We start from the raw sequence: 9,235 nt of genomic DNA on the forward strand, positions 1-9,235 counted from the left end.
CCTATATAAACCCATCTTCACTCCTTCATTTTCACACAACCTAAACACTACTTCTCCCCCTCAAGCGAACCACAAAAGCCCCCTCCATCTCCTCTATTTCCTCTTTTTCTACTCTTTTCTTTCCTCTTTTGCGCGAGGACGAGCAAACCTTCTAAGTTTGATGTGGTAAAAGCATTGCTTTTTGTTTTTCCATAACCATTTATGGCACCTAAGGCCAGAGAAACCTCTAGAAAGAGGAAAGGGAAGGCAAAAGCTTCCACCTCCGAGTCATGGGAGATGGAGAGATTCATCTCAAGGGTGCATCAAGACCACTTTTATGAAGTTGTGGCCATGAAGAAGGTGATCCCCGAGGTCCCTTTCAAACTCAAAAAGATTGAATATCCAGAGATCCGACATGAGATCCAAAGAAGAGGTTGGGAAGTTCTTACCAACCCCATTCAACAAGTCAGAATCTTAATGGTTCAAGAGTTCTATGCCAATGCATGGATCACCAAGAACCATGATCAAAGTGTGAACCCGGACCCAAAGAATTGGCTTACAATGGTTCGGGGGAAATGCTTAGATTTTAGTCCGGAAAATGTAAGGTTGGCATTCAACTTGCCCATGATGCAAGGAGATGAACACCCCTACACTAGAAGGGTCAACTTTGATCAAAGGTTGGACCAAGTCCTCATAGACATTTGTGAAGAGGGCGCTCAATGGAAGAGAGATTCAAGAGGGAAGCCGGTTCAACTGAGAAGGCATGACCTCATGCCCGTGGCTAGGGGATGGTTGGAGTTTATCCAACGCTCAATCATTCCCACTAGCAACTGGTCCGAAGCTACTATAGACCGGGCTATCATGGTTCATAGCATCATGATTGGAGAGGAAGTAGAAGTTCATGAGGTTATATCCCAAGAACTTTATAAGGTGGCGGACAAGTCCTCTACCTTGGCAAGGTTAGCCTTCCCTCATCTCATTTGTCACCTCTGTAATTCAGTTGGAATTAACATAGAGGGAGACATCCTCATTGATGAGGACAAGCCCATCACTAAGAAGAGGATGGAGCAAACAAGAGATCTCACTCATGGACATGAGGAAATTCCTCATCATGAAATCCCTGAGATGCCTCAAGGGATGCACTTTCCTCCACAAAACTATTGGGAGCAAATCAATACCTCCCTAGAAGAATTGAGTTCTAACATGGGACAACTAAGGGTAGAGCACCAAGAACATTCCATCCTCCTCCATGAAATTAGAGAAGATCAAAGAATCATGAGAGAGGAGCAACAAAGGCAAGGAAGAATTAGTGCCAATGAGTGCACACTTCAAAAACCAATTTAAATCCGGGAGTAGAATCCCGAGTCATCTCCCAAGAATTAGTGCCAATGAGTGCACAATTTCGGTTGTAAAGGCAAAAGAGATTTTCAATAAATGGATAAATAATTAAAGGAATGAAAGAACACTCAAAATTGCAGTTAATAAACTAATGAAGGAATTAAAGAACTTGCTATGTAATATGAACAAGTAAGATATAAAAGTGACTGATGTATGTGTGTGTGTGATTCAAAGCCTAAATGGATTCTTGGCTTGAGATGTGCTAGGGGATCCTTTCCTTGTTGCAACCACAACTATGACAATTGTGATGGATTAATCTCACTTAGTTAACTCTTATATCGAAGAGTAGGTCAAGTGAGCATAGTTGTTCTTAATCCACAAATCCTAACTCACTTGTTAATTGCCTTAGCAACAATTTAGTGTTAGTGGAAACAAGAACAATTAACTATCTAAGAATTATCACTAAATGTTGGACATTCCAATTCTAGGAACCCATATGCTCATTTTCCCAAAGCCAAGAGGTGGAAACTTAGCCCATAATCAAAATTGACATTTCCACAAACACTTGGTTGGCATAAACATTAGACATGGAAAAATTGAGAAAATGCTTGAAACTATGAGCAACTAATGATCAAAATCAACAATACTAACTCAACCAAGCATATAATAATCAGCAATCCTCAAAGTCATCAACAAGAAATCAAAATTGCAAAAAGTATATATATTAACAATATGACCTTAACTCCAAGAAAGAGTATCAAAATTGTAGCTATAAAAAGAAGTAATTAAGAAACACTTACAATTGAGGCAAGCAAAAATCCAAGATCAAAAATGAAAAATGGCACTTGAAATGAAAACCCTAATGGAAACCCTAATGGTGTTGAGAGAAAACTTAAATAAAAATTTACCTAAAGCCTCCTACCACTATATGAAAACTACTCCTAATGATATGCTATGTTTTTCCAAAATGTTGCCCCTTCAATATGAGCTCTAGCCATCAGATTTGGCCTCCAAAAACTCCCAAAATGCGAGTCACGTGCAATTTTAATGAGGGCACGTGCTGGTACCTGTGCGTACGTACAAGTGTGTGCGCATGCACACTCGACCGAATTCTCAGGTTGTGCGTATGCACAAGAGACTGTGCGCATGCACACTTGGCAATGCTTTTCTCCTTTGTTTCTTCATGTTTCCTCCCTCTTACATGCTCTTCTTCCATTCCTACCAAGCCAGTCCTACCTATTGCATATGAAATCACTCAACGAAATATCAAGGCATCGAATGGAATGTAAATGGAATAAAATTGACTAAATTAAGCACAAAAGAGCATGTTTTCATAATCAAGCATAATTTAGGAGGAAAACTCAAAAGCATGCTATTTAAGGGAATAAATATAGGTTTGCATGGTGAAATTGACACAATTTCAACCAAAAATCATCATCAAATATGGATTCATCAGTTCTTTCACCGCATTTGCATAAAATACTTGTACAAGAGTTAAGCTTACTGTTGTAGGTTAGTCGTAGAGAAGTTCTCACCTCCTTTTTTGAATCTCCTTTATTCAAGGGTATTCGTCTTTTCCGAGTTTGAAAGCCAACTCTGGGATGGCTTCTTTATGCACCATCCATTCATTAAATTGAAGCTCATGGAACTTGGATTTAAATCTTTTCTCATCAAATTTGGGTGGCTCCATGGGTTGCTTTCCTTTCCTCTTCTTTGCACTTGATGAAGAGGCCATTGATTGTTAATTGGTGCACGAATTCCCACACTTCGTATAACTGAACTAGCAAGTCCACTAGGTCATCCAAGTAATACCTAAGTGAGCCAGGGTCAATCCTACAATGATTGCGGTTTAAATCAAGCTATGGTTATCTTGTAGATCTTAGTCTGGCGAATAGAAGAGTTGTTGGATTTGTTTAAATGCATAAAAAGAAAAGAAGATGGAATTACTATGTTTGATTATAACTAGTGATAAGAAGATGGTTAAGGCTTGGATATGCTTTGTTCTTTTGGATTAATCTGGTCTTACTGTCTTCTTCAACTGTGAATGATTTCTTCTATGGCAGGCTGTATGTAATCAACACCGGTTGAGAGGTCACTAATGCTCCTCCAGATCTGAACCCCCAGGGTTAGTGCGGATCCATTCCGATTGAGGGTGAAGCTCCTGCAGTTTATTCCGCTTAGTGATCCTACTCAAAATACCACAGACAAGGTCGAATCTTCCAAATTAGAGAATGTCGTGCCTTCTGTTCTAGCCACTACCACAAAGACTTTAATCTCCCCATACCTTGGCAGAACTGGTGTCTCGAGAAGTCCCCAACGAAGTCGTGGATTAGTCATCTAAGAAAAGTATAATCAAGCTAGTGGTTCAATGCTTTGTAGTTACGTAGTCACACAAACCCAAGAAGAACACGGGTGGTTGTCAGGCACACGGTCTTAGAATGAAGAACAAAGATACATCTTAGAATAGAGAATCAAACACAAATTGAGAAAAAACAGTAGTACTTTATTGATTTATAAAACTCAGCAGAGCTCTTCTCCTCAACCTAGGAGGTTTAGAAACTCATACTGATAGAAAATACAATGTTTAATTCAAAAATAGGCTGAAGAAAAGCTTCTTAGAATGTAAATGTTCTCAAATAAATACTATACTAATGACAAAGGATTACATAAAAAGGGTAAAGCAGTCTTTTAGTGCTAAAATCCACATCTAGGGCCCAGATGGTGAGTGTTTGGGCTAAGCTTGGTTGAGATCCAAGAGCTAGGAGACCTCTAGGGCATTGAACACTGGCTAGGGGGTCCTTTATAGGCATTGGATGCTGGTCTCTTCTCTTTTGGGCGCTGGATGCCAGAATAGGGTAGGAGGCTAGCGTTGAACGCCAGTTTTGGGCCTTCAATTATGAAGCAAAGTATGAATTATTATAAATTTCTGGAAAGCTCTGGATGTTTGCTTTCCATAGCCATTAATAGTGCTCCATTTGGATGTCTGTAGCTCTAGAAAAACTCTTTCAAGTGCAAGCAGGCCAGATACGAACAACATCTACAATGCTTTCTCTGCCTCTGAATAAGACTTTTCCTCCAACTCATCAATTTCAGCCAGAAAATACCTGAAATTACATAAAATCACAAAAACTCAAAGTAGAATCTAAAAATGTGAATTTTGCACTAAAACCTATGAAAATATATTAAAACTTAAACAAAACATACTAAAAACTATATGAAAATAATGCCAAAATGCGAGCAACTTGCTCTTGTACCAAATAACTTTGCATTCAGCTTCATGAGAGCTCCTAGGTACCGAGCAACTTGCTCTTCCCTAGAGTCTTCATCCTCATCAGAGGATGAGTGTTCATTATAACTCATGCACTGCAGAAGTGCATGCAAAGGAACCTCTTTGGTATCTACATGAGTCTTGGCTTCCTTTAGTTCCTGGATATGGATAACTTCAGTAGGTAATGAACATTTGGAAGGTATACCATCACTGGTGTTCAACACCAGTTCTGATGGTTCTTTGGGTGTTGAATGCCCATCATGCATCCCTTCACCAAGTTGGGCGTTCAACACCCAGCAAGGATGTCATTACTGGTGTTCAACACCAGAGTCCCTGCAAGTTTGGGCGTTGAACGCCTAGTGAGGGCTTCCTCACTGGCATTCAGCGCCAGCTTTGGTGCCTGTTTGGGTGTTGAACGCCCAGTGATATACTCTTCACTGGCCTTCAACGCTATCCCAGACTCTCCAGATTCAGCTTTAACTTCATTGGTGATGGCCTTGCATTCTTCTATTGGATTTACTTTAGTGTTACTAGGAAGAGTGTCAGGAGGGATCTCAGGGATATTCTTTCTCAGTTGACCAACTTGTACCTCTAAATTTCTAATGGAAGACCTTGTTTCAGTTATGAAACTATGAGTGGTCTTAGAGTGGTTGGAGACTATAGTAACTAAGTCAAAAAGGCTCTGCTTAGGAGTCTCCATATTTCCTTGAGAAGATAGGAATGGTGGTCTGTTGTTGAACCTGTTTTGGTTCCTTCCACCTTGACTGTTGTTGAAGCCTTGTTGAGGCTTCTATTGATCCTTCCATGAAAGGTTAGGATGACTCCTCCATTAGAGATTGTAGGTGTTTCCATAGGGTTCTCCCATGTAATTCACCTTTTCCATGGTGGGTTGGTCAATATCATAAGCTTCTACTTCAAAAAAAGCTTCTTGGGTGCTGCCAGCTGCAGCATGCATTCCAGTCAAATGCTGAGAGATCATATTGATCTACTGGGTCAAGATCTTATTCTGAGCCAATATGGCATTCAGAGTGTCAACTTCAAGAACTCCTTTCTTCTGAGCTACACTAGTATTCTCAAGGTTTCTCTTAGAAGTGTACATAAACTGGTTGTTTGCAACCATGTCTATGAGTTCTCTTGCCTCTTCAGGCATTTTCTTCCAGTGGGGTGATCCACCAGCAGAGTTATCCAGTGATATCTTGGATATCTCTGAAAAGCCATCATAGAAGATGTCTAGTGTGGTCCGGTCTGAGATCATGTTGGGAGGATAAAGAACCTCTGACTTGGTGTAAGCACAAAGAACCTTTCTTGCCTCTCCTTCATGATTAGCTTTAGCTGCCATGTGTTCTGCTTCTAGTTTGAAAATGTATGAGTAGTTTCTTCTGGAATGTTGTGGTTTAGCTTGTTGCAAACGCTTCCTAAGAATTTTCTCAGGTTCAGGATCAGGATTAAAGAGAGGTTCTTTGTTTCTGTTTCTGGTCATAAACAAGAAAACACAGATACAATAAGAAATGAAGCTTCTATGCCAGAGGATAGAGAACTCCCAGTGAGATGTGAAGAAGAAGAGAAAAGAAGAATAGAAGAGGAGAGATGAGAGAGAGATTTCAAAATTTTAAAAGCAAAATTAGAAACTAGAATTAAAATATTTTTATTTTTATTTTCAAATAGAAAAATTAAAAGCTTAACTAATTAAAAAGAGTTGAAAATTAGAGAGTGGTTTTCAAAAAATAAGAGAGAAAAATAGAAGAGAAGTTTTCAAAAATTAGAAGAGATAAGAAGTAGTTAGGAAGTATTAAAAAACAAGTAACTAATTAAGAATGATTTGAAAACAAGATAAGATAGAAGATTAGAAAATATTTGAATTCAAAATTTGAAATTAGAAAATATATGATATAAATTTGAAAAGATTTTAAAAATATTTGATTTTAAATTTTGAAATTAGAAAAGATAAGATAAGAATTTAAAAAGATTTGAAAAAGATAAGATTTGAAATTTGATTTTTGAAAAGGATTTGATTTTGAAATTTGAAATTTAAATTTTAAATTTTGAAATTGAATTTTAAATTTTGAATTTGAAATAAGATAAGATAAGATTTTTGAATTTTTAATTTTAAATTTTTGAATTTAGAATTTAAAACAACATAAGATAAAGATTTGAAAAAGATGTGATTTTTGAAAAGATTTGAATTTTGAAATTTAAAACTAAGATAAGATAAGATAATGATTTGGAACTTAAATTTTAAAAAATTGGTTGTAGTTTTGGAAAATTGAGATAAAGATAAGAAAAGATATTTTATTTTTTTATTTTTGAATTTAATGAAGAAAGAGAAAAATAACAAAAAGACACCAAACTTAAAACTTTTAGATCTAAAAACACGTAGTGTGCGAAAATTGCAAAGAAAAACACAAAGAGACACCAAAGTTAAAAATTTTCAGATTAAAATAAGAAGAAAAACAAGAACACTTGAAAGATCAAGAAGAACACTAAGAACAAAACTCAAAGAATTCAAAGAAAACAAGAATACGCAAAGGACACCAAACTTAAAAATTTTGAAAACCAAAGACACAATTTTCGAAAATTTTAAAGAAAAGACACAAGAAGACACCAAACTTAAGGATTGACACATGACTCAAACAAAAGAAACAATTTTTTGAAAATTTTTAGAAGACTCAAGAAATTTAAAAATTCAACAAGAACAAAAACAAAAGACTCAAACCAAAAACAAAGATTAAATAAAGAAAAGAAAAGGTTTTTGAAATTTTTTTTCGAAAAAGAAGAGGAAAATAAAAAGACTCATAAAAAATTAAAAACAATTCCTAATTTAAGCAACAAGATAATCCGTCAATTGTCCAAACTCGAATAATCCCTGGCAATGGCGCCAAAATCTAGGTGCACGAATTCCCATACTTAGTACAACTAAACCAGCAAGTGCACTAGGTCGTCCAAGTATACCTAAGCGAGTCAAGGTTAATCCCATGAGGATTGTGGTTTGAAGAAAGCTATGGTTATCTTGTAGATCTTAGTCAGGCGAATAGAAGAGTTGTTAGATTTGTTTAAATGCATAAAAAGAGAAGAAGATGGAATTACTATGTTTGATTATAACCAGTGATAAGAAGATGGTTAAGGCTTCGAGTTGCTTTGTTCTTTTGGATTAATCTGGTCTTACTATCTTTTTCAACTGTGAATGATTTCTTCTATGGCAGGCTGTATGTGATCAATACTGGTTTATTCTCCTTAGTGAGCCTACTCAAAATGCCACAGACAAGGTCAAATCTTCTGGATCAGAGAATGCTGCACCTTTGGTTCTAGCCTCTACCACAAAGACTCTAATCTCCCCATACCTCGGCTGAACTGGTGTCTTGAGAAGTCCCCAACGAAGTCGTGGATTAGCCGTCTAAGAGATGTATAATCAAGCTAGTGATTCAATGCTTTCCAGTTATGTAGTCACACAAACCCAAGAAGAACACGGGTGGTTGTTAGGAATGCGTTCTTTGAATGAAGAACGAAGATACATCTTGGAATAGAGAATCAAACACGAATTGAAAAAGAACAGTAGTACTTTATTGATCCATAAAACTCAGCAGAGCTCCTCCCCTCAACCTAGGAGGTTTAGAAACTCATACTGATAGAAAATACAATGTGTAATTCAAAAATAGGCTGAATAAAAACTTCTTAGAATGTAAAATTTCTCAAATAAATACTAGAGTAATGACTAAGGATTACATAAAAAAAGGTAAAACAGTCTTTTAGTGCTAAAATCCACTTTTGGGGCCCACGTAGTGAGTGTTTGGGCTGAGCTTGATTGAGATCTACATGCTAAAAGGCCTCTAGGGCGTTGAACGCTGCCTAGGGGGTCCTTTATGGGCGTTGGACACAGGTCTTTTCTCCTTTGAGTGCTGGACGCCAGAATACAGCAGGAGGCTGGCGTTGAACGCCAGTTTTGGGCCTTCAATTATGAAGAAAAATATAGACTATTATATATTTTTGGAAAGCTCTGGATGTTAGCTTTCCATAGCCATTGAGAATGTTCCATTTGGAAGTCTGTAGCTCTAGAAAAAATCTTTCGAGTGCAAGGATGTCAGATACAAACAGCATCTGCAGTGCTTTCCCTGCCTCTGAATCAGACTTTTGCTCTAGCTCCACAATTTCAGCCAAAAAATACCTAAAATTACATAAAAACACACAAACTCAAAGTAGAATAAAAAAATGTGAATTTTGCACTAAAACCTATGAAAATATAATAAAACTTATATAAAACATACTAAAAACTATATGAAAACAATGCCAAAAAGCGCATAAAATATCCGCTCATTATTAATGAAGAGGGTTGAATCCACACCAAACTTAGAACAGTGTTTGTCCTCATGCACAAAAGAGTATCTGAGCAAGGGTAAAGAAGAAAAGGCCTAGAGAAGGAGAATAGTGATTCAAAAGAAATTCCAACACAAGTTCAAAGGGTGAAGGCAAGGTAATGAGGAAATTTAAGGGAAGTATGGTTCAGTGATGAGAGAATGAAAGTTGCCTAAAATCTTAAAGCGTCAATGTGAAGTAATGAAGCAAAGGTAATCAGGATGAGTGAGGGTTGTGCTTTCGGCTAGGGGGTTGTGTATTTATTGGTGAAAAGTTGGTAAGGAAGGATGGTGAGGATTAATG

This window comes from Arachis duranensis, chromosome 9, assembly GCF_000817695.3.
Source record: "Arachis duranensis cultivar V14167 chromosome 9, aradu.V14167.gnm2.J7QH, whole genome shotgun sequence".
Taxonomy (NCBI): domain Eukaryota; kingdom Viridiplantae; phylum Streptophyta; class Magnoliopsida; order Fabales; family Fabaceae; genus Arachis; species Arachis duranensis.